The 5,658-nt window shown below is 37.7% G+C and overlaps 1 long non-coding RNA gene across 1 annotated transcript in view; it reads right to left on the reverse strand.

Moving 5' to 3' along the window:
• The window catches only part of LOC112988795 (uncharacterized), a 47,818-nt gene that overhangs the window by 11,970 nt on the left and 30,190 nt on the right, over positions 1-5,658 (reverse strand). The gene's annotated exons all lie outside the window — the stretch shown is intronic.

A 5,658-nucleotide genomic window follows, 5' to 3' on the forward strand; every position in this document is an offset into this window, starting at 1 on the left:
TATTTTCAGCTCACCTGGCTGCAGTTTCTTTCTGTTACCTACCAGTAAAGCTAGGCAGAAAGTTAGCTGACCCTAACTTCAACTCAGTTTCTAACTCTTAGTATATCAGCAGTACCTCATGTCGAGCGATTTTTCATATTCTCTTAAAATGAGCATCTCCTAACAATTGACTGGCAGACTGTATGAAAACATATCTGTAACTTTTACATTTTAGAGAACTTAAAATTTAGGATTTAATTTTCCTTTTTTCAACTCTGCTTGGTTCTCTTTTTCCCCCAGATGTATAAAAAATTGCATGACTCAAATTCTCCTCTCAAGTCAGGAAAATTCTCCTAAAACTAGAAGCAGGACCTCACAATTTTAAGGAAAGATTTGAGGAAAAAAATTGAGCCTCTCCCTATTTCTTACACGTAAGATTTCTCATTCAGCTCTCTTCTTCTCAATACCAATGAAAAGTCAGTATTTTAAAGATAATACTATATATGCCACAACATAGCATGAGCCACAACATGCAAAAAATTATATTCTCTTACTCCTGAGAAAAAGTTGTAAATATGAGCAAAGAAGCTGAAGAGAAAGAAAATATTCATTACTTTTTCTGTAAAAAGCAATTCCAAATAAGTGACTTATGGTCAAACTATGATACAAGGGAAAGAAAGTAAGTTCGCAAATAATGGGACAGATTCTGTTAAATCACCTCTAAATTGCAATTATGTATTTTATGTATGTACTTACTTGCATGCATAAAATTGGATTTACATATAGTTTAGAGGTGGCCATGAATCATACAGTTTAAACTTGGAGTCAAACCTATATCTATACACCAATAAAGCAGGGGGAAGTAGTGGATTAAATATAAAGATTTTCAGTCTCACTTCCTATACAAAGCAAAGTAGATGCAATTTTAGAAGACAGAATAAATCATATGAAAAAACAAAGTCAAGAGATTTCCATTTAAGTCACAAAGAAAATACTTAAAGTACAGGGTGAAAAAAAATCTCATCATTTGACAACGTCATGAAAAAATACAAGGTGTAAGGAAAGAGAAATTCACCGACTTTAATTAAAATATCATGGCTACTCTCTGAATATACAGCATATATCAGATTTACAGCTTTTTAATTGATATTTAGTAAACATATTAGTAACCATCTTCTCAAAAAATAGAAGATACATATCTAAATTAAATTAATATAAATCAGCCCCTAGATGTCATTGTTGCAGCTGAAATATCACTCCTATGGAATTGGGCAAGTTCTGTAGCAAGGAAAGGATGCATGAAGCTAAATAAACCATCTAAGTAATATAAATTTTGCTCAGTTTTAATGTTTCAGTGCCAAAGCCCAAAGACCTCTGATGCTGTAACAAAAAAAAGCTCTAACAATACACAAAGATACAGAATTTACTATCCCGGCTCTGCAAGTAGGTAAAGCCCGGTCACCTCAAACGATATTGCAATCCAAAACTCACAGTGTAAAACATCATATAGCCCTTTCACAGGGGAAGATGCTCTGTAACTATCAGTTAGTGATTGCCTCATTGCTTAAAAATTGAAGTTTCATAACATTAACACATCTCTAATTCTATCCAGAACAACTGTACAAGTTCTCATTATACACACCAAACTTTAATTCTTTTTAAAGCTGGATACGGTTTTTGTTTTCTATAGTATCTTGTAGCATTGAGTTCCAGAGATTAATTATGCACCGCTAAGAAAAAAAAATTCAACCCCTCCCCCTTACCTGTTTTCAAAGTGCAACCATTCCACTTCACCAAATATTTAATTAGTCTAATGGTATGAAAAGCATATTTAAAGTGTCATTTATTTTCTTTATACCATTTATTATCTTTATATAATTTATCATGATCTATCATATTCATCTCCTAAGAGACGGAATAGTCTTTATTTCTCCTCATACAACTTTTCTATACTTCTAATAATTCTGAATCCCTGCCTACAATATTTTCTCTGAGAAAAAGTATAATACAGTCCTATTTCATAAACCAATAACACAGTATTGCTTTTTTTCTATTTAGTGCTCTCTACCACTCTTCTTTTCCTTGCTGTATTTTTAGATATTATACACCCAGTTTGCAACTTGTATATTTAGAAGGTCAAAATGGCCAGTGTGTGAGGCTCCGTTTCACAATGCCATCAAGATGCCAGCCTGATAAACCAAAGTAGCCAATACACATACACCTATGTAAACATACGTAAATTCTCTAGCCATTTTCCATTCTAATCAAGAAACTCCCCAAATTTTCTTTTTTATGTGGTAACCAACTGTATTTCAGACTCTACTTTTTCTTTTCCTGAAACAGAACAGCTATGAGCAGATAAACCTAGTACGCAGGCACAGACATTGTGGGCTAGATTCTGCTACACCACAGTTCTTCTAAAATATGCCAGTAGAAGACACTGATCATCAACATGGTCCATAAGTGAACGCCTCACAGCAGACTGGTAACACAAAATTATTATACAGATAGACAGATATACATATACACATATTCTTTTATTTCCTTCTGTACAGGACTGTCCCAGAGTAGAAAATACATCTCGGGCATGGTCAGAATATTCTAACAATTCTGGACTGCAAGGCCATTAGGCAGACGTAAAGTATGACAACATTTGACTTGTGTCTGAATCTGACCCCAGTTATATAATACATTATAATAAAGCGAAAATTATAAAGCTTTTGGAACAGCTAGGCAACATAGTGTAGAAAACTCATGGGCTAAACTCAATTTTTTATTGACAACTATATAACTCATTGCTGCTCAACTCATTAATGAAGATAAACCTAATCATTAATCTTGTGACTGAGGCTACAAAGAATGGACAAGTTATTGTATTTAGTTTCTATTACTTAAAAAGTTTAAACAAAAAAGTATGCCTATTTCATATGTATTTACTACAGAGAGCATCTTTGCCGATGTAGCTCTAAACTTACCTGGTGTTTCTAGACTATGCATTACTCTTTTAAATTGAGCTTATAATGTTTAACATAAAACTTATGCCTCTGACATTTTGTACATATTTACAGTAATTACAAAGCAATTTTGTATAAACTTTTACAAAAGTATCAACATTCTGAATATATTATGCTCAATAGAACTGTCTCATCTCTACCTCTCAGGAATAGTTGCCTTATCCAAATTTCATTTGGTTTCATGTCTCCTTCAACTTGAAGGCAATGAAAATGAAAAACACAGAAAGAACTTTGTGAGTTAAGAAGCCCTCCAAATTAATTTAAAAGTGTAAAATCTAAATCTGTTTTTGTTGTACAATCATGCTTACAATGAGAATGAAATCTTTAGCTTTGCCTAGCTTTAATTATAACAAAGAAGAATAACAGACTATATGGACACTTTCTCATTATTTACCCGGTACCTTTAAATCAGACATGTTATATCAGATCCTAGCATGCTTTGACTGGATAAAGGAGAGTGAGTGTTTTATATCTACAGAACAGTGACTCAATTCAGGTAACTGGTTAATTAAACTATGATAAATACAGAAGTGGAAACTAAGCTTTTTAAAGGAACACAGTCCATGAAAAATAATCACAGTTCTACAAAAAGGTTCTGTTTAGTATGACAGAAAAAGGTGCAACATGCCACTATTATCATTATTATATCTTACATTGTGAATGCTATGCACCTCCAACTTTTTTTTTTTTAATTTTGAAAGAGGAAATGCATTTTGGTAGGTTTTAAGAATACGGATGCATCTTTTCATTTTCCCACAGCAATCTCTTTAAAAAGAGATCCTTACCAAAAAAGGATTATTTAAGCAGAAAAAGCAGTGTCTGAAGGATCATCCTTTAAGCATATTAGCAGCTGGGCAGAACCAGACAAGATTATTTTGGAACTGTAGTAGGAGATCAGTACGACTGGATTTTAGGTCCTGGGCCAAATTAAAGTAATAGACTACAGGATAACCTAAAACTTGACACAATTTACATAGAGCTTCATAGTAGCATCGGTCGAATGGACCACTTCAATATGGTTGGTCCCGACATGACTGGTTATGCCCAAGAGCTAATTATTAGCATTGACTCTGAAGTCATCATAGGAAAGTAAGAACTGCTCCCAGAATAACGCATTTTTGCAACACTTTATTCTGCAAATCTTCTCCAAAGTCTGCCTTAAAGAGGTCCAAGCTGGCACAACGCCACTCGTTCTTCACCACTGTGTGCTACTCAGTACTCGATCCTATTTCTTACTTTAAACATTTTCTTAAAGTTAAAATACTTTAATAAATCAATTTCCAGCTTCATAAACATACTAGAAAACAACCTGCTCTTTAACAACGCTGTACAAGTTAACACAGCCACCACATGAGTGTAAAATATGACAGTGATTCAGTGTTGTAAATTACTGTAAAAGTTCAAATTATGACAAATACTACATTTATTAATTAAATTCATGAACATACAGGAATCAAACATATTAACAAAGTAAATGAATAAAGTTAGAGAAGAAATAATACCTATTGAAAGGACAGCTAAATGTCTCTTGAACACTATAGGATTTGTCAACATTTCAAACACATCTTTGATCTAAATTATATATAATCATTTGCAAGATTCCTCAGCTGTGAGAGGGCGTAAATCTGCAAAAAAAAAAAATTGCTAAGATTTTACCAGGTCACCACAAAATCCAACTGTAGACCCATCCAGGCCAATACACTTCAAGCCCCTTCCTACAAACAAACATCAGATTCGCTCATTGCCCAGCCATGGACCACTTCCAAAACCCGTCATTCCCTCGACTTTTCAATTTACGTGGAATATCTCAGAAATCCAAACCACGTAACATTTCTGGTATGCAGCTTATAAGGCTGCCTGTGATACACAGCATACGCTCTCATATATTTGTGCTTATTTTAATTACTAAACTTTTTCCATTGCAAGTTCTCTGCAATTTATTCTTGGTAACATTCAGGCTGATTTTATCATTTTAGATCCAAACCATGTTTTTTTTAACTCACTGCAGGTGCTGGTTATCATTCGAAAACCATGCTGAAAGAAAACACCTTGTGGGAGAACATCTCGTTTCCTGGCGCACACCTCGCTGCCCGGTTTGGCACCGACCCCTGCGCCGGGATGTCCTCCACCTCCTGCCCCCCAGGGCAAGACGCCGGCAAGAAAGGAGAATTGCCCCAACACAGGAGCTGAACCTCAAAGACACCAAACGTTTGGAGACTTGCACTAAAATCACCAAGAGCGGCAACGCTGCTGGCACGAGCGAGCGCGCACTGCTGTCGGTGCCAGGCTGAGAGTTAAGCTAAGAGGGTGATGCTCTGGGCAGACCCCCCCCCCCCCGACACGGCCTCTCAGAGGGGCCGCGGCAGGTGTCCGGGCCGCGTGGGGGACGACGCCGAGCGTGCGGGGGGGGGGGGGGGGGACCCGCACGCCCTGACAGGAGAACGGCGCCAGCGCGCGGGCCGAGGGGCAGCCCGTGGCGGGAGCCCGCCCTGCGGCGGCAGCACGGGGCTTCGGCGCGAGGGGCCGCGTGCCCCGCGCAGGGAAGGGAAGGGAAGGGCGGGCCGACGCCGGGGACAGCGAGGGGCAACCCGCGCCCGTCTCCATGGCAACAAGCGGGAGGCAGCGGCGGTGGGAAGGCGACACCTTTTACCCGCCGGTCACCTGA

Source organism: Dromaius novaehollandiae, chromosome 13, assembly GCF_036370855.1.
Source record: "Dromaius novaehollandiae isolate bDroNov1 chromosome 13, bDroNov1.hap1, whole genome shotgun sequence".
In the NCBI taxonomy this organism is placed as follows: domain Eukaryota; kingdom Metazoa; phylum Chordata; class Aves; order Casuariiformes; family Dromaiidae; genus Dromaius; species Dromaius novaehollandiae.